Source organism: Drosophila pseudoobscura, chromosome 3 (assembly GCF_009870125.1).
Source record: "Drosophila pseudoobscura strain MV-25-SWS-2005 chromosome 3, UCI_Dpse_MV25, whole genome shotgun sequence".
Taxonomy (NCBI): Eukaryota; Metazoa; Arthropoda; class Insecta; order Diptera; family Drosophilidae; genus Drosophila; species Drosophila pseudoobscura.
In genome coordinates this window covers 1,690,385-1,711,184 of record NC_046680.1, presented here as the reverse complement: position 1 = coordinate 1,711,184, position 20,800 = coordinate 1,690,385, and the positions used below count along the sequence as shown (strand labels likewise).

General features: G+C 45.5%; 2 long non-coding RNA genes across 4 annotated transcripts; both read right to left on the bottom strand.

Annotated features, from left to right (window-relative positions):
• Positions 1-440: 440 nt before the first annotated feature.
• On the bottom strand, positions 441-2,255 carry LOC117183531 (uncharacterized). 3 transcript variants are annotated; one of them, XR_004468633.1, is made up of 4 exons: positions 2,241-2,255; positions 868-1,912; positions 731-770; positions 441-676 (listed from the first exon to the last, which is right to left on the bottom strand). It is a non-coding gene; the product is annotated as an uncharacterized lncRNA (long non-coding RNA). The 3 variants fall into 3 exon arrangements; XR_004468632.1 differs by lacking the exon at positions 2,241-2,255 and having other exon boundaries at positions 868-2,073; XR_004468634.1 differs by lacking the exon at positions 2,241-2,255 and having other exon boundaries at positions 441-654; positions 868-2,073.
• Positions 2,256-10,670: 8,415 nt separating this feature from the next.
• On the bottom strand, positions 10,671-11,399 carry LOC117183532 (uncharacterized). The gene is made up of 2 exons (XR_004468635.1): positions 11,338-11,399; positions 10,671-11,009 (listed from the first exon to the last, which is right to left on the bottom strand). It is a non-coding gene; the product is annotated as an uncharacterized lncRNA (long non-coding RNA).
• Positions 11,400-20,800: the final 9,401 nt, after the last annotated feature.

Here is a 20,800-nt window from a genome sequence, read left to right as displayed (position 1 = left end):
ATAGACAATAGCACTTGTAAACTCGAACCCACCAAAAGGGATCAAGTAATAAACTATCTACTTTATTGCTGCCAAGTACCTAAGTAAATACACTGAAATATAACCCCCGCACAGAGTAAGTGTACCCAATCTAAAAATACACTCACAAGGAGCCTGTGCGGTCCTTCCCATAGAATAAGAATTCCACTGTTAGCTATATAAAGAGATGCATTTGTTCAATAAAGTCAGTATCAGAAACAGTACCATAGCTGCCTGTCACTCATCTTCCATCGCAATCAACAGAGGCTGTCGCTGTGTCTTCAGATCCTCACTTGCGCACCGTAGGATACCCTCTCCGCAGTCCAACTGGTTCAAGTTCTAGTTGCGACGACCAAACTGTAGACGGTTTATGTACCGTATGCAACCCAGCTTCCTACACACACACACATACACATTAACAATTGTTATTTTAGAAGCTATTCATTAAGCATGGGTGGTTATAATTTTTTTGCACTTCAGAAGGTCTCTTTTAATGAAGGATTAAAAATTACTGATTTTTTTTGTAATCTATTACATGTTTCTTCATTTTTCCAATGGTTGTTATTGATTTTACTGTAAATCCAATTTGAGACAGCTTTTTATCGGTTGTTTTTGCGCCAAATACCGATGAGATCGCTATGTAAAAATTCGAACTTTCCTGAATTGTAACAAATTTAAAGAAAAGGGGCCAAAACGGTCTAAAGTTACTCACGTAGTTATTTTTTCTCAGAACTCAGTTCATTTGTTATATTCTACAAAATACAGGGGACGCAGTTAAATTTTCAACAAAAATACACATAAATTGGATATTACACAACAATTATATCTTATACATTAGATAATACATACCTTTATCTTCATTTTCAATTTTTAGCCGAATTTATTTGAGCAAATTTACTCGATCGCCATGTAAAAATGTAAACAAGTAATTTGGAGCCAATTTTTTTCTCACAATCGGCTGATCGATTATTCACTTTCAAAAGCTTGCAAAAAGCTTCAGGGAACCTTTATACATATATTTTTTAATTTTTAATATGTATGAATTTACTTTGAGAATTTGTAAGAAAAAAGTAATCCATTCACATAAAACTTTCGACTTTATGTAAAAAAAAAGAATTCTGGACCATAGTGCATTGATTAAAGAATTTTATTTGTATTTATTATGTTCATAGCCATTTTGACTGTTGATTCGATTCCATTAATAACCAATTGTAATCCTTTGCTACTTTTAAATTGTAGGTATAGTCATTCATTTTTCCATTGTTTCATTTACCCCTTTTTATGCCAATTTTCTCACTTGTTACATTTAGCTTGTTTCCCAGAGGGCAATGCCGGCTAGCTGTCGACCCCAGGGCTGGGTAGTTCCCCTTGCCCGCCAAATGTAGACAAAAAAGGAGACATACTACTTGTCGGGACATCAAAACTAACAACAACCTAACAACAACAAAGAAAATCATAAACAGACGGCTATCAAGTGGGTGAAGCTTGGGTGTTACCACTTCGCGCGCCCGCCCTACCTGTGACCAAACACAACGTTCATTTTGGCCACCCTCTGCTGGAACGGTAACGGCTGGCCTAATCCATGGCTTACGCCACGCGTCCTCCCTCTATTTTAAATTTAATGCATCATACTTCAGTCTATATCCAAGCTTTAATAATTATACATTGACAATTTCAAATTTCTTATTAATAAATAGCTATACTCAAAATTATCCCTAACCAAAAAGAAACACCAAAACGTTCGACACAAAGACAAACACGGAAATAACTGCTGAAATTTCGTTTAACCAACAGGGATACCCTCACCCATTCGTACTGGAATATGTGTAGATGAGTGGAGACTGGATCCGTCTTACGGGAGTTAATTTAACTCGGGCCCCTACGGAGACCTGACCTACCAAGTGCTCTTGTTAAGGGTCCCCGGGACATAAACAATAAACAATATTTTCCACAAATCACTCGACCAAATACGGTGGACTGATGGGACCCCCGCGTCACCCGCTAAGGGTTAATCTTCTGGCGTTGACCAGCTGATCGCAGATTTAGGTTTGTGAAAGGTGTTGGTGTTTTTACATATTTTTTTTCACTGGCCAAGATTTTACGTTAAACGTTTTAAGCTTATACTAAATACAGAATAAAGGACAACACACGGAACAAAATAACATTTACTGTGGAACGGTGTTTGGAGTGCGGATTTTTTTTTTTTCTTTAAGTTCAATAACGTGGGCTCGCTGATCGCTGGCCGTGGCCGGTCAGCCCTAAATTTATCTAGGTCCGTGTATACGTTTTTTTTTTTTTTTTTTTTTTTTTTTTTGTTGTTGTGTGACTACAGGAAAGCTTCATGCCGACTCAGCCGAAGCCGAAGTGAGGGACTCTAACCGCTCTAAAACCAACCACACCTATCCCGGATCCCGGCGGTACTGTCGCGAGATATTACTTCGCCGGGGGGAGATGCCCGTAGGGCTCTTCTCTTAACAATCTCCTTTATCTCCTAGCATTGCGTGCTCTTTCTTCGCGACGCAGTTTGGTAGCCATAGTTACGGCCATGAAACTAATCGCGGCCCAGTTTCCTTCCGACTCCAGCAGGCATTCTGCCAGGTTTGTCACCGCTGGCATTCTTCCAAGCTTGTTGCTTAGATCCTCTCGTTCTTGCCGAAATCTTGGACATTCGAAGAAGCAGTGCTCTGCGTCTTCGATGACCCCTGCGCAGACCACGCAGAAGGGGTCGTCCTCGTGCTTAAACCTATGCAGGTAGGCTTTAAAGCAACCGTGTCCTGTCAGCAGTTGTGTCAGGTGATACTCCACTTGTCCATGGCTACGGTTCAGCCAACTCTTCAGGTCTGGGATTAGCCTATGGGTCCATCGCCCTTTGCTGCTGTTATCCCACGAATCTTGCCATTGCAGGATTGTGCGCTGCCTTAAGGCACCTCTGGTGTCCTGGTCCGTAGTCCCCAGGGTTCGCTGTGCCCTGATTCCTGCGGCTTCACTTGCCAGCAGATGGATGGGAATCATTCCTGCTACCACAAGTGCGGCGTCTTGGGATACCGTTCTGAATGCGCAACACACCCTCAGGGCACACAGCCTCTGGACTGCGTTGCATTCTCGGGCATATGTTTTATGCTTCATTGCATCAACCCATATTGGTGCCGCGTACATTAGCGTTGAGCCAACTACGCTCGCTAGTAGCTTTCGCCTTGGCTGTTTCGGGCCTCCGGTGTTGGCCATGATGCGGGATAGGGCCACTGCCGTCTTTCCTGCTTTGCTGCTTGCATACGCCATGTGATGCTTGAAGCTGAGTCTGTGGTCAATCATGACCCCCAGGTACTTCAGGCTTGGGCTGGAGCTAATAGTGCAGTCTCCTACTCGGATCGTGGCCGTCTCCACTACTTTCCTACTGCTTATGAGCACCGCCTCCGTTTTGTGGGTGGCTAATGCGAGATCCCTCCCTGATAGCCATGTTCTGGCTCTCTCTACCGCGTCGTTGCAGATTTCTTCCGCCGCTTCTTTCTGTTTTGCCACTACGACTATTGCTATGTCGTCGGCAAAGCCTATCACCGTTGCGCCCATTGGCATATCCATCTTGAGGATTCCATCATACATGATGTTCCACAGCAGCGGGCCGAGGACAAATTTATGGCTAGAATCGCCCTGGCAGCTCACTCGACCTCTTTCACCACCCCCTCTTCACACGTCCCGCACTACTTGGCTCACACACGCGCAACTGGAACGAACTCACTCAGGTCCCGTTGTACCGTCTTCTTCTCTGCAGTCGACTTTCTCGGACTCCAGTGTTCCTCTCCAGGAAATCTTCCGGCCCGGTTCTGTTGGCTATATTCCTTGCCGGCTGTTTGTGAAATTTTGCATTACTACCTATTTTATTGCCCGCTTTTTCTGTACTCACTTCAAACTGTTTGTTTTATTCACAAAATTTCAGATCTCGACGTTACTCCGTCCACGCTCCACGATTTCCATAATCCAATCCACGTTTTCTAATATTTTCACTCCTATTTATCCCTTTTTCCCTTACTAATACATATAACTAATCCTATTCTCTTCCTTATATCCCCAGTAACGGCTCCAGCTCCCCCCGATGTCCCCATACACCATCGAGCCTCCCTGGACTCCCGCTAGATGGCGCGTCGCCCTCAGCCCTGGCCACCTATCGTTCAGGTGGGACTGGAACACCACCACGAGTATGTCGTCAGTCCCAGGAGGGACAACATACGCGTGGGCATGCCCACCGGATTCCGGAACACTATTGAGCACACGCCGGCGTGCCCTGTATTCTTCTGCCGCGCCCAACGTAGGCCACACCCACACCTCACTACATTCTCAGGTCTTTGGCGTGGTACACTCCTATGGGACGGCCGTTAAGGTCCTCCAGAGCATACGCGTTCTCTCCTACTGGCTTCACTACCCGGCATCGGATGAATTTGCGCGCGAACTTGGCATTAAAGCCTTTTCCGAAGTCACTAAGGACAAAATTTCGGCGGAATACCTCTTGTCCCGGCCTCGCGTAAAACACCCGAGCTCGCTGGTTGTACCTTACCCTACTGCGCTCGTATGCCTGATGTAAACTAGCGCGAATCCTCTCTTGGATGAGTTGTCGCTTGTCCTGACCCTCCAGCAGCGATATGTCATGCTCGCCGATTGACCGCAGTCGCTTTGCCAGCTTGTAGCATGACCCATGCAAATACATTTGCTGCCCGAATACTGCAAAGAATGGCGTTACGCCTGTCGCCTCGTGAACCGAGTTCCTAATAGCCAGTTCTATCTCCGGCAGATGCACATCCCAGTCCCGGTGATCGTCTTCCAGATACGCCCGAATCGCGCTGAGTACTGTGCGATTCACGCGTTCGGCTGCGTTACTCTGCGGAGAATACACTGGCGTCCTCATATGAGTGACTCCGAATGCATCGGTCATCTCTTTAAAAGTTTTCGAGACGAACTGAGCCCCATTGTCCGAGTGAATCATCTCCGGCACTCCAAACTTGTAAAACACCTCGTGAACGAGGAATCTTACAACTTCCTTTGCCGTGGCCTTGGTCATGGTCTTTAGGAACGTGAACTTCGAGAAATGGTCAACTACAATAAATATCCACGCCTGACCGTTCTTTGACCGCGGATATTTACCCAAAAAATCAATATAAAGTTTTTGGAACGGGCGCTCAGTGACCACTTCTTGCCCCATCCCGACCTGCATCCGATAATTCGGCGCTTTCGACTCCTTGCACACGGTGCACCGTCGGATATAATCCCGTACCTCTATCGCCATGTTCGGCCAGTAAAACTGCCTACGCAATAAGTGCAAGGTTTTTGCGATTCCTCCGTGCGCTGTCTTCTCTTCCGAATGTGCTTTTTCTATCAACGCGGCCGTCAGCGAACTCGGAACCCACAATTTCCAGACGGCGCCCTCCAGTTGATCATCCAATCGTTCAAAGCGCATGCGCTTGAATATCATGCCGTCAACAATCTGGAGATCAGGTAAGCGGTCTTGGTTCTCTGTTATTTCCTTCCTTAACTCCTGATATTCTCCAGATTCAAACTCCACCGTTTCAAAACCCAGGATACTACTCGGATCCACTTCCAGCTCTTCAATACTGCGTGACAATGTATCTGCCACTACATTGTCCGCTCCTTTCCGGTGTTCTATGCCGAAATCGAAGGCCTGCAGTTGAAGGGACCAACGAGCTAAGCGACCATCCAGGTTATTCATGGTCATGAGCCATTTGAGACTGGCGTGGTCAGTTATGACTGTAAACGGCATAAGCTCTACGTACGGACGGAACTTAAGGATTGCCATGAGGGCTGCCAGACACTCCTTCTCTGTCACTGAGTAGTTTTTTTGGTGGCAATTCAGTTTGGCAGAGAAAAACGCTATTGGCCTCTCGTTCTGCTCGTCATCCCGTTGGAAGAGTACGGCTCCTACCCCATAATGTGAGGCGTCGCACTGTATGTAGAAGTGCCGCTTGAAATCCGCGTGTACCAGGACTGGTGCCGAGGTGAGTGCAGCTTTTAGCTCCCCCATGGCTCGTTTTGCCTCCTCCGTCAATTTAAACTTCCCATTTCCCGACTTTTTCAGGGCGTCTGTGAGCGGACCGGCCATCTCAGCATAGTTTTTCATAAAGCGCCGGTACCAGCCCGCAGTTCCCAGGAAACTACGCAATTCTCGAACAGATCGCGGCTCGGGAATGCGCAAAATGGCCGACACACGATCCGGATCCATCTTCAGCGCTCCTCCTCCCACTATAAATCCCAGGTATTTAATGTTTTTATAGCAAAAATGAGATTTGCTCAGCCCTATCGTTAAATTTGCTTCTCGTAGACGCTCGGCAACCTGTCGCAGAATCTTCACGTGCGTTTGGAAGTCCTCAGCTATAATCAGCAAGTCGTCGAGATACGCATAGACGTTTGAACGCATCTCAACCGGAATCACCTTATCGACCAGTCTACATAGGCGTTGTGCGGCGTTGCAGAGGCCAAAGGGCATCATACGGAACTGATACAGAGGGCGTCCCGGCACCGTGAACGCCGTATATGGTCGACTCTGCTCGTCCAGCTCGATTTGCCAAAAGGCGAATTTTAAGTCGACGCTGGAGATATATCGTCTGATCGAGACGCGACAAAATCCCCTCGATGCTAGGAAGTGGGTAAGCGTCCTTGATGGTTACTTTGTTGAGCTTTCGGGCATCGAGACAGAAACGATTTTTGCCCGGCCTTCGCACCACGGTGGTACGGTTGCTCCACGGACTATCACTGTACTCGATGACTCCCAAAGCCAACATTTTGTCCACCTCACCACACACCACTTCCTGCATCGCTGGCGACAGCGGGTAATGTCGATCCTTCACAGGCTCGGCCTTCTCCACCAATTGAATTTTGTGAGTCTCTCTCGACGTCCTCCCCAGGCCTACGGCTTCGAAAGTCAGAAACTCTGCCTTCACCTGATCCAAGGCTGCCTTTTGCTCTTCTGACAACTCCCATTCTTCCTGCACTATCTCCTTCTCCGGGCCTTCCACATAGTGAGCGACTTGATCAGCCAGCACTTCTTCCACTAATCTGTGAGATGCCCCTACTGGACCTTCTCCCATCACCTCAGGAGCCAATGAGAATACCCGCCAAAAGTCTACCCCCAAGTAAATTTCCTGTTCCAAGAAAGGGCATACGAAAAACGTTAATCTTTTTACCTCTCCCTTGTATTTCACCGGTAATTCCACTCGGCCAACGATTGCGCGATCTTCCCCATTCGCTACCTTCACTATAGAAGAATATCGACGAGCCTCCACGCCCAGTTTCTCCAGGAATTCCTGACCATTACACCCTAGCATGCTGTGTGTAGCGCCTGAATCTAACAGGCCTCGCACGGACTCGCCCATTATAGAGATTTCTGCGAAAACTCTCGGGTCTTCCTTGCACCAACGCTTTACTGAAGCAATCACCTGCCTCCTCATAGCTCGCCTTTGCTTAAAACGGGATCTCGCCTTTCTCACCCGCACCGACAGTGCTCGCATACCATCCACTCGTAGTTCAGAAAATATTCTATTTCTGGTTTCTAAATAATTTCTTACGCGCTCTTCATATGATAAGTTCCTTAACCTAGCATGCAATTTACGTCTATCTAATTCATTTTTATTTTCGTCTACTTTCTCTGCGCAGGCCCCTTCTGTGAGCGTGATTCGCCTGCTTGGATCGCACCCCTCTTCACGTTTCCCGCGCAATTCGGACAGGTTGGACAATATGCATCGGGCTTTCCACACCGGTAGCAGAAAATTCGCCTCTCCGATGCCATACAATCCCTAAAGCCATGATCGGTCTGCCCGCAGTTCCAGCAAATCAACTTCTGTGGAACACGCTGTGTCACTTGCGCTTCCTCAATGACCTCTGCCTCTTCATCGCTAATCGACCGATCCTGCGCGACCTCGCTGACGTTCGTATTCGCCCCGCGACCATAGTTTGTGGCTTTGGGTGCTCCTCGCCACGAAGATCGAGCCTTCCTCTTCAGATGTGCCTCTATTTCCACGCACTCATCCCGCAGTTGGTCTAAGGAATAAACCCGTAAGCCGTAGACGAAACTCGCTATCTCATCTGTGAGTGCCTTTTTGACGATTTTTATCATCTCCTTTTCAGGTGGTGGCATCTCCAACCTCGACGCGAGCTTTCTCATGACGTGGAAAAAGTCTTCCACACTCTCGTTTGACCGCTGCATTCTTTCTCGCAGTTCTCTCATGCGGTCGAACTCGGACGCCGTGCCTCGGAAACGAGCAATTAAGTCGCCCCTTAGTTCCTGCCAAACACCACCGCCATGATCACGGATGTACTGCCAGTACCATTCTCGCGCGTTTCCTGTAACCAGGTGATGAAATCCCCTTAGAACTTCATCCCACGGACAGCGGCATTGGGCTTGTAGGAATTCAATTCGGAACACAAAATCTTCGACTGTCATTTTGTTGCTGTCTCCGTCGAACGTCACGTCCCATTTTTCGACTCGGCCCCACCGTGGCCAAGGTCTATTACCCGGGGGATTTGGATGCGGATCTTCTCGAGGAATTCCACCAGCTCTCCTACCCTCGCCACGACCCTGACCCGAGTGTCTGTGTGCTATTGGGTTTCGCCAATTTCGCGCTTGATGCCCACCCCGTTGATGCTGCTCACTGGATGCGGTCTGTCCTACTCCTGAAGACGGTTCCGGACCAACACCACCTCGCCCCGAGCGAGACAAAAATGGTTTTGGTGGCGGAATCGGCGCATCAGTCGTGCTAGACGGCTTCCTTTTCGGGATTGCTCCTCGATACTCCTGCTCGTGGTGAACCTCCTCCCGCTGCGGTTCCTTCTGCTGCTGCAGCTGTCTAACCGGCTGGAGTACCTCGTTGAGTTGGTGCATCATCTCGATAAACCCCTTACGCAACTCTTCCTGCAACACCCGACTAATCGAGTCAGTGTTCGCTGCCCTGTGTGTCGCATGAGCCTGGGCCAACGATACGTTGACTGCTGATGCCAGTTCGGAAGCAAGCGTGGGTGTAGGATCGGACATTGGCCATTCTTCTGACCTGGCCTGGACCGGTGTTCTTGGCAACCCACCCACAGCTCCAAGTTCTTCCCGAGCTTGATCAAACATCGCCCCTGACCTTTCTCCTATCTGGTCCACTGTTTTGTTTACGCGTGATCGCGTAGGATACTGTCGACTACCCCCTTCTTGTGGCATCTGCACCGAGCAACACCAATATTACAAAAAAAAAGGGATACTCCTAAACTAAGATAATATATATAAATAAAGAAATAAATACCCAAAGAAATAACTAGTAAGAATAAATAACACCACGCTTCGGACCAATAAATACTCCGATAAATAAATAAATAAAGACGGATATAAATATTGCGCCAACTAGCTCCGTTAACGATCAATATGCAATTAAATATTTGAATAAATAAATAAATAAATAAATATTCACATACATGTACATTGGATCGACACCTAAGACACTCAAACTTCAAACACATTCAACACAACACAAAACCTAACAACAAAAATTCCTAACAGTTCTTCTTCTTCTTACTAGATTCATTAAGAGGGGGACACGTGACTAGCCGGGACCAGTAACCGCTCCAGTTTCTGCGCTCCACTTGACAGTCGCCCTACGGATATCCTACAATTACGAACACCACCTTTGTGTGGCCTGTCATCTACTCTAGTCATCGCTCTACGCGATGGCCTATAAACGAGAAGCCTCACGGTGCATGAGCTCACTTTGCTTGTGATTTGTTCCTGTCATCCATCATGCCGATCTGCCATGACAACAGATGCATCGCGGGTTGTCTTTGCGACTCCCGGGCCACCTACTTCTCACCACCTCTCGGCAGACAGACAACAGGTCCAAAAACGGCTTTGTTTTAAACAAACAGGTGCGAAACTACAATGAACATTTACCTACATGACTTACTCTAACTTATTCCAATATCACATTCCATCACAGATTTCTTCGATATCACAGTCCACCAGGCAATGTGTCCGTCGCAAACTCCCTGTTCATTTTTTTGTTGAACGGCAGTGACTTACGTTCACTTGTGACATCGAATAGCGACAAAATGTTCAACTGTAATTCGTAAGTCCCTATCACATATTTTATATTTCCGTTAACTGCCTCCGTCTATCCATCCCTAGCATCAATCACCCCGCGCCATTAAGGACCAGCTTTACGCTCACCTTAAGCCTGCGGCAGCGACTTCTGCCGGGACAGCTAAACTGCACTTCGCGAGCTGTCGTCTTCTCCACAAGATTTATTTTTTTTTTCATTCCCCGCATCTGCCTTTACCAGCCCGAGTGACATTTGTTGTAATACCACTCGAACCTGCGTCAGTCCAGATGCATGCGAATTCGAAAATAGATTGGGCGCCATTTGTTACATTTAGCTTGTTTCCCAGAGGGCAATGCCGGCTAGCTGTCGACCCCAGGGCTGGGTAGTTCCCCTTGCCCGCCAAATGTAGACAAAAAAGGAGACATACTACTTGTCAGGACATCAAAACTAACAACAACCTAACAACAACAAAGAAAATCATAAACAGACGGCTATCAAGTGGGTGAAGCTTGGGTGTTACCACTTCGCGCGCCCGCCCTACCTGTGACCAAACACAACGTTCATTTTGGCCACCCTCTGCTGGAACGGTAACGGCTGGCCTAATCCATGGCTTACGCCACGCGTCCTCCCTCTATTTTAAATTTAATGCATCATACTTCAGTCTATATCCAAGCTTTAATAATTATACATTGACAATTTCAAATTTCTTATTAATAAATAGCTATACTCAAAATTATCCCTAACCAAAAAGAAACACCAAAACGTTCGACACAAAGACAAACACGGAAATAACTGCTGAAATTTCGTTTAACCAACAGGGATACCCTCACCCATTCGTACTGGAATATGTGTAGATGAGTGGAGACTGGATCCGTCTTACGGGAGTTAATTTAACTCGGGCCCCTACGGAGACCTGACCTACCAAGTGCTCTTGTTAAGGGTCCCCGGGACATAAACAATAAACAATATTTTCCACAAATCACTCGACCAAATACGGTGGACTGATGGGACCCCCGCGTCACCCGCTAAGGGTTAATCTTCTGGCGTTGACCAGCTGATCGCAGATTTAGGTTTGTGAAAGGTGTTGGTGTTTTTACATATTTTTTTTCACTGGCCAAGATTTTACGTTAAACGTTTTAAGCTTATACTAAATACAGAATAAAGGACAACACACGGAACAAAATAACATTTACTGTGGAACGGTGTTTGGAGTGCGGATTATTTTTTTTTCTTTAAGTTCAATAACGTGGGCTCGCTGATCGCTGGCCGTGGCCGGTCAGCCCTAAATTTATCTAGGTCCGTGTATACGTTTTTTTTTTTTTTTTTTTTTGTTGTTGTGTGACTACAGGAAAGCTTCATGCCGACTCAGCCGAAGCCGAAGTGAGGGACTCTAACCGCTCTAAAACCAACCACACCTATCCCGGATCCCGGCGGTACTGTCGCGAGATATTACTTCGCCGGGGGGAGATGCCCGTAGGGCTCTTCTCTTAACAATCTCCTTTATCTCCTAGCATTGCGTGCTCTTTCTTCGCGACGCAGTTTGGTAGCCATAGTTACGGCCATGAAACTAATCGCGGCTCAGTTTCCTTCCGACTCCAGCAGGCATTCTGCCAGGTTTGTCACCGCTGGCATTCTTCCAAGCTTGTTGCTTAGATCCTCTCGTTCTTGCCGAAATCTTGGACATTCGAAGAAGCAGTGCTCTGCGTCTTCGATGACCCCTGCGCAGACCACGCAGAAGGGGTCGTCCTCGTGCTTAAACCTATGCAGGTAGGCTTTAAAGCAACCGTGTCCTGTCAGCAGTTGTGTCAGGTGATACTCCACTTGTCCATGGCTACGGTTCAGCCAACTCTTCAGGTCTGGGATTAGCCTATGGGTCCATCGCCCTTTGCTGCTGTTATCCCACGAATCTTGCCATTGCAGGATTGTGCGCTGCCTTAAGGCACCTCTGGTGTCCTGGTCCGTAGTCCCCAGGGTTCGCTGTGCCCTGATTCCTGCGGCTTCACTTGCCAGCAGATGGATGGGAATCATTCCTGCTACCACAAGTGCGGCGTCTTGGGATACCGTTCTGAATGCGCAACACACCCTCAGGGCACACAGCCTCTGGACTGCGTTGCATTCTCGGGCATATGTTTTATGCTTCATTGCATCAACCATATTGGTGCCGCGTACATTAGCGTTGAGCCAACTACGCTCGCTAGTAGCTTTCGCCTTGGCTGTTTCGGGCCTCCGGTGTTGGCCATGATGCGGGATAGGGCCACTGCCGTCTTTCCTGCTTTGCTGCTTGCATACGCCATGTGATGCTTGAAGCTGAGTCTGTGGTCAATCATGACCCCCAGGTACTTCAGGCTTGGGCTGGAGCTAATAGTGCAGTCTCCTACTCGGATCGTGGCCGTCTCCACTACTTTCCTACTGCTTATGAGCACCGCCTCCGTTTTGTGGGTGGCTAATGCGAGATCCCTCCCTGATAGCCATGTTCTGGCTCTCTCTACCGCGTCGTTGCAGATTTCTTCCGCCGCTTCTTTCTGTTTTGCCACTACGACTATTGCTATGTCGTCGGCAAAGCCTATCACCGTTGCGCCCATTGGCATATCCATCTTGAGGATTCCATCATACATGATGTTCCACAGCAGCGGGCCGAGGACAAATTTATGGCTAGAATCGCCCTGGCAGCTCACTCGACCTCTTTCACCACCCCCTCTTCACACGTCCCGCACTACTTGGCTCACACACGCGCAACTGGAACGAACTCACTCAGGTCCCGTTGTACCGTCTTCTTCTCTGCAGTCGACTTTCTCGGACTCCAGTGTTCCTCTCCAGGAAATCTTCCGGCCCGGTTCTGGTGGCTATATTCCTTGCCGGCTGTTTGTGAAATTTTGCATTACTACCTATTTTATTGCCCGCTTTTTCTGTACTCACTTCAAACTGTTTGTTTTATTCACAAAATTTCAGATCTCGACGTTACTCCGTCCACGCTCCACGATTTCCATAATCCAATCCACGTTTTCTAATATTTTCACTCCTATTTATCCCTTTTTCCCTTACTAATACATATAACTAATCCTATTCTCTTCCTTATATCCCCAGTAACGGCTCCAGCTCCCCCCGATGTCCCCATACACCATCGAGCCTCCCTGGACTCCCGCTAGATGGCGCGTCGCCCTCAGCCCTGGCCACCTATCGTTCAGGTGGGACTGGAACACACTTAATTTTTTAACCAATTTTTACAGTTTGCCTGCCGCACATAAATAGGTTGGGTCTTTACTTGCTTGGTCTTCGGTGTTTGAGCGTTATCATCATTTTCGTTATTTCATTATATTTCTGAGTGACGATTGGTTAAATATGTAGCTCACAAAAATTGATGGTTAAAAGAACTTAGCAAGAGCTAACATACAACGTATCTAGCTAGCTAGACCATATGAAAGCACAACGAGCTGATGATACTGTAGAGACCAGAGGATCTCGCGCTGGTTCCGGCTTCTATTGTCCTCGGTTGGTGTTACGTCAGCTGATTGCCCTACCTTGATCATCTGTGCCGCAATACCGTATTAGTGGGCGTTGATCCCTTAAAACCATGAACACTGAGCATAAGCGAGACTCTGTTGTGGTGAGCTTATGACAATTATGTGAGAGAGAGTACAATAATGAGCGTAATTTTGCCTAAAATGAGAGGGTCGTTCAAGTAATTCTTTCTGAATTAAAATTCAATGGTTCATAACTTAGTATTAATGAATCGAATAGTTAAGACGGTAAAAGCTACACAGAGTTTGACACATCCTGGCTCCGTTGAAACGACTGTTTTCAAAACACCGGGAGAATTGCCTGCTGGTGTATTCGCCTGCAACATGTTTCATTTGCAGTGCGGAGGTGTACCACCCGTACAAGCATATTCTTCCCAAGCACAGTAGACTGGTCAGATGACCAACATACCCTCGTTGAGGTTCGTTGAGGGTGCTGTCCCTTTCGTACGTTTTGCTTCCAAAAACGTTGCTTGATGGCCTTAATCGTATCTCAGCGGTCCGTACTTGACGGCTTGAGTTTTTCTAAGGATAAGTTTTTCCCAGCTATTGTCATTTGTGTCTAACGAAAGCGGTGATAACGGGCACGAGTTGAGGAACGCTTCTATCTCGACGACGACGGTGCTGAACTCTTCAAAGGTAAACCTGGTGTTGTCCAGCGTACGATTCAACAGCCTTTTTGCACTCATGACTACCGCTTCCCAAAGGCCTCCGAAGTGAGGTGCCCTGGGGGGAATAAAATGAAAATTAATAAAATCGGATGCGCAAAATGAATAAATTTCATCTTGGGCCTGCTTCATGAACATATAGTTTTTTAGTTCATGCTGCTGATTCGATCCCCTTACAAAGTTAGTGTCATTATCGCAGAAGATATCTGCTGGTAACTCGCGACGACTTTCCATCCGTTTCTACGCAATCAAGAACGCCTTCATTTGCCCTTGCAAATAATATACCGACAAAAATGTTTCTGTAGATTGTACCTAAATGTGATTAGTTGAATTTTTCATAGAATAATTAACACACGAGCCCCACGTCGGCAAATAGTGATCAGGCAATTGTCGATCTTTTTGCCCAATTTTTCCAAACCACCTATTCTGAAGAAAGCTACTATGGTCATTTGTACCCATACGGCTTACCGAGGTCGAACGGAATTTTCAGTCCCTTATTAAACGCTTTCACCGGGTCCAGACGGGGTTCCAGGTTGTGTACTCAGGTGCTGCGCCGAGGAAATGTGTGGACCCTTGCTTAAAATATTCACCCTGTCCATTGATTCTTCTTGCTTCCCCCCGATCTGGAATGAATCGTTTATAATTCCTCTCCTTACAAAATGTAACAAGTCTGACACAAAAAATTATAGAGGTATAGCAAAGTTATCCGCTATTCCCAAAATGTTTGAGAAGGTATTAACTCCGCACTTGCAACATCTCTGCAAGTCTCTTATATCTCCAACTCAACATGGATTTATAAGGTGGCGATCAACCACCATGAACTTGTTAGAGTTTACCTCTTTTCATTATTATTATTCCTTATTAAATGCTTTCAAGGTAACTTACAGACGGATGCTATTTACACCGACTTTAATAAAGCATTCGACTCTGTAAACCATTCCCTTTTAGCGCATAAACTTGACCTTTTAGGGTTTCCGCCCAACCTCCTGACATGGATTGCTAGCTATATTTGTTCCAGGTCTCAAAGAGTCTTCTTCAAAAACTCCCTCTCTTCACCAGTAAAGGTTTCTTCGGGAGTACCACAGGGCACTCTTCACACTCTTTATTAATGTCTTGCCTACGGTATTAACATACCCTCGAGTACTTATGTATGCGGATGATGATCACTCTGTGTACAGTATAAGTACATTTCATTTCATTCTCGCTTGCAATCCGATCTCAATAACTTGCAGTCATAGTGCTGTGCAAACTTGTAACACCTTTTTGCCTAGAAATGCAAAGTAATGACATTTCATCGTTCGTGTGGCGGTTCTCTTGAGAGAATTGCCCTGGTGAATGATCTTGGTGTCTTATTAGACGCAAAGTTAAAGTTTTCCGAACACATTTCTACCATGGTAAATAAGGCCATGGGCGTGCTTGAGTTTATAAAGAGGTGATCAAAAGAATTTGTCGACCGCTATATAACAAAGACTCTCTATACCTCGCTTGTTCGTCCGATCTTAGAATACGGCTCCTGTGTATGGTGCCCTCAGTACAAAGTACACCAAGACCGTATAGAATCAGTACAGAAAAACTTTTTACTCTTTGCTCTGCGGGGCCTTAACTGGGATGCGGGTGTAAGACTCCCATCTTACTCTAGTAGACTACTATTAGTAAACCTCCCATCCTTAGTTAACCGTAGAAAAATGTTTGGTGTGATATTTATGCACAACTTGATCAGGGGTGACATAGACAGCCCTGATCTGTTGAGCCGCATAAACTTCACGATTCCTATTAGACTGACTAGAAATTTTATACCATTGTGCCTTCCACTTTGTAGATCGAATTATTCCTTGCATGAACCGTTTAGGGTCTTATGCTCGGATTATAATTCCCTCTACCATATTATATCCAACACTAATTCTCTTCCTTTTATTAAATTATTAATCCTTACACACCTTTCTATTAATTAGTAACTGTAGTGGTATTTGTATTTTGATTGCATGCTTAGTTTCTTAGTAAGTTTAGTGCTTTATTAGCTTCATAAGCTTTACTCTTATATTTTTAGAAGGTATTGAGGCATTGTTTGCACTAAAACCTGTGGAAAAGTCAAACAGTCAACAGCTTCGCAGCCTAGTCTATAAGGCATCCGCTATCTTGAGCTCGTTGGAGTCAATCAGCAAACCTGAGAATATTATTCACTCTATGGTTATATTTATTGTAATGGAAAAGTGTGATCAGCACTTTCGGAACAAGTGGAAGGAATCGCAGGACTACAAAACTCTGCTAACATGCACATTGGTACGCCACTGTCAGTTTCTTCATTCGTCTGGAAACTCGGCTGGTTCTTTGGTCAAATCGTCTTTCTAATCACCAAATAAACTCGTCGTTTGCTGTCACTAATCCGTCTTGTACACTTTGTTCTAGTTCTGGCCATAAAATCACTAACTGCCCTCAGCTCAAGGCTATGAACAGCAACCAACGGTACGACAATGCAAAACGCCTCGGTCTTTGCATCAATTGTCTTGGAAGCGGTCATAGAGTGTCACAATGTTCATCGACTCATCGTTGCCGATCCTGTTCTCGGACTCATCACTCATCTTTGCATCACTCTCAGCCGCAACAGTCACCCCAATCATCAGCAGGACAATCTTCAACGACAGAACCGGTACTCCAACCAGCAACCCTCCTGACAAACGTCTGCCAGATAGTGAGATATACATGTCGAATTGGAACCTAGGATCAAATTGTTCACTTCTAAGTCAAGAGCACCAGTGAAGAAACAGTCTCCGCCGAAGCTTGAACTATGCGGTGCACTTCTACTTTCTCAGTTGCATAAAAAAATCAAGGCCATATTCAGTAAACACATTTGGTTATGAATCAGTGGACTGTATAATCTTTTAATATATTGAGCTTATTTATTTACATAGATTGCTGTTCGGTTATGTCGTTGGACTCCGGCTGCCACTTCGTGCGAGGTTGCAAGGAAGCAAGGTATTCCAGACTCCAACGTTTCCAGAATCCTTGAACCTTGGCTTGCAGTTGTCTCCAACGCTGCAGTCTGTTAATGTTGACGTCTAACAAGGTAGCTGCAACTGTAAATAAAGCTAAGGGTGTTTTAGCGTTCATCAAGCGTTGGTCCAAGGAGTTTGACGACCCGTACGTTACGAAACAACTGTACATCTCGTTAGTACGTCCTATATTGGAGTATTGTTCTTGCGTGTGGAGCCCGCAGTATAAAGAACAGCAGGCTGTTATTGAATCCGTGCAAAAGCAATTTTTAATTTTTGCCCTTCGGAACTTTAACTGGGACTCAGGTAGAATCTTGCCACCCTACCGGTCTAGGCTAAACCATCGCAGAATATGCAATGGCGTAATGTTCGTGCACAAGCTTCTTCTTGGGACTGTTGACTCCCAAACTCTCTTGGGTCAGATTGACTTGGACGTTCCATCTAGACCTACCCGTACTTTTAGGCCTATCCGTCTACCCATATGTAGGTCTAATTATGCTGATCATGAACCTTTTAGGGTTTTATGCCATAATTATAACTCCCTCTGTCAAACCTTATCCCCTGAACTGTCTCTTAAACTAATTGCATGCAATATTTATAATCATTTAAATTTAGCTAACTTTTAACTTATCTTTTTCCGCCTTTAGTAACTAAGTACCATTATTAACAGATAATTGTTAATTTAATAAATAAATAAAAAAAAAAAATAATGAATAATTTAAGTTAACTTCTTTCGGCTTTGTATTGTGTTACCGTACTTTCCAGTAGCAGATAATCTTATGATTTGTACATTCACGTTTTTACACAGTTTAACTGTCCATAGTTGAACTCTAAACATTAAACATTAAACATAAACATTCGCAAAGTCCAGCCGGGCATCATGGGCTAACTGCAGGAAATCCAACCTTTCAAGGCTCGTTTGAGCGGCATCGAAATCCGCATTCATTCGCTCGATTTGCTCTAAGCGAGCTTGAAGTTCTGCCTTCTTCTTGGTGAGAAAGCGATCCATGGCCTTTAGTTGGCGCGCGACGGACTCGGCCTTGTGCTTGTAGAAATCTACATCAATCGGCATTGCTGCGTTCGCGACATTGGTAGGCTCAGGTGCTGCCATGTTGAGGTTTTAAAAGAGTCACTCAGCACGACCGAAAAAAACACCCTGTATACGTATAAACGTGGGAACCGAAAGCAAAGGGATTACAAAGGGATTACAGCTAATGCCTTTAGCTGTGCGGCTGTGCGAGCTGTCCGATTCCGCTTTGTACTCCGCTTGTGTGTATTAGTGAGTTCGCTGCACTGCACTGAGCGAATTGTCGCGACAGAGAAATTAATAGCCAGCAATGCGTGTATGTAGGTGTATCTAAGTATGTTTTAGCACCGAATTGTGCTTAACCGCCGAAAATTTGTTAAGGCTAACGAATGTCGATCGCGAATGATTATTAATTGACACTGCAACTCAGAGATCACGTCGGGGTCACCAAATTTTATGTGGAGATAATGTTTTTTATCCCCAATCGGCCGACTAATTATTTCGAATTAAATAAAACTCGGCGCAGAAATAAAATTACGATATGTTCTTTAATGCGTGACATCCAAATTGAAAGTGTGGCTTGCCTGCCCTTTACATTGCCGCTCCGATCGCTAAGCGCAACTTCGCTCGGCCGACGTCGGTAGGCAGACGCAAAGCGGAGATAGCGAAGAGCGAGCTGGCAGAGAGCGTTTAGCAGGGCAAGCAAGCGCAAAGCTTTAACAAACAAATGAGTGACATAGACATAAGTAACAAACAAAATAAGCAGCTGAGGGCCAAGAATTAGGTGCTATTTGGCAAGCAGCTAATCGGCTGGGTTCTGCTCCGAACAGTTCCGAAGGGCAAAAATTAAAAATTGCTTTTGCACGGATTCAATAACAGCCTGCTGCTCTTTATACTGCGGGCTCCACACACAAGAACAATACTCCAATATAGGACGTACTAACGAGATGTACAGTTGTTTCGTAACGTACGGGTCGTCAAACTACTTGGGCCAACGCATGATGAACGCTAAAACACCCTTAGCTTTATTTACAGTTCCAGCTATATGGGTGTTAAAACACATCTTATGATCAAAAAGGACTCCGAGGTCATTTGAACTCGAAATTCGCTCAAGGACATGATTTCCTAAAACATATGGGACAAAATGAGGAGCACGACGGTAAAATGTCATAAGTTTGCATTTGGAAAGGTTCAGAAAAAGAAGATTAGTTGAACACCACAATAGTAGTTCACTTAGATCAAATTGAAGGCGTGTGTGCAAATACCAATCAGTGTAAGAAAGACAGATTTTAATATCATCAGCATACATTAGTGTAGTAGAGTATGTTATAACTTGAGGAAGGTCATTCACAAATAAAATAAACAGAAGCGGGCACAGATGACTTCCCTGTGGCACACCTGAAGTAACATTAACAGTATTTGCCAACACGTTAGAAAACAAAACACGTTGAGTACGGTTAGAGAGATAGGACAAAATCCAATCTAGAAGATTCGTTGGGAACCCTAATAAAGAGAGCTTGTGAATAGGCAGAGCATGGTTCGCAGAATCGAATGCCTTGCTGAAGTCAGTAAAAACTACATCCGTCTGCAAACCAATTGGAAAACCACGGTGGATTAGGTTAGAAAACTCAAGAAGGTTAGTCGATGTTGAACGATGTCTGAAAAAACCGTGTTGTGACGGAGATATCAAGCTGCAACAAAGATGTTGCAGTTGCCGGGTGACCAGGAACTCAAGAAGCTTCGGGATGGCGGAAAGCTTTGCGATACCACGATAGTTTTCAATGTTTGATCTTGAACCTTTTTTGTGAAGCGGAATGATATAGGACGCATTCCAAATTACTGGGAGACAAGACTGTTCCAAGGAGAGGTTGAAGAGAAAGGTCAAGGGTTTGCAAAGGGACTGGGCACAGTGTTTTAAGATGCAACTTGGTACCTTATCTGGACCCGCAGAAAACGATATGTCCATAGATGACAAACCTTCCTGAACAACGCTTTCCTCGAAAAAGGGCAGAAAAATGCTGTTAGCTTGAGGTAGCTGGTACGAATACGGAGTGGATGCGTTGTAAATTTGAGACGAGTACGTTGTTTGGAAAAAGGTAGCGAATAAATTTGCAATACCAACAGCAGAAACTTCTGTTTTGTTCTGGTAATGAAGGGACGGAGGAAAAGCGTTTGACTTGCGCTTAGAGTTAACGAACGAATAGAATTTTTTAGGATCACTACGAAAGTTACTACTACATTGTGAAAGGTACTGATTATAACACTGGATGGTAAGGATCTTCAGGAAGTGATATTGGGCTTGCTCTAAAAAACGAGGTCAAGAAGTCTGTCCCTAATGTTTTTAACGGCATTAATTTGGACAAGGGAAATATCCGTTAGCCCATTGATAAAGTCATTATGGCAATTGGGAAACAACAGGTTAGCGTCATCACAAGGCAGCCAAGAAAGAAAGGGGGGGTTGTCGCACAGCCAGCAGCTAAGAAATGAATCACCAATGATTACACCACCG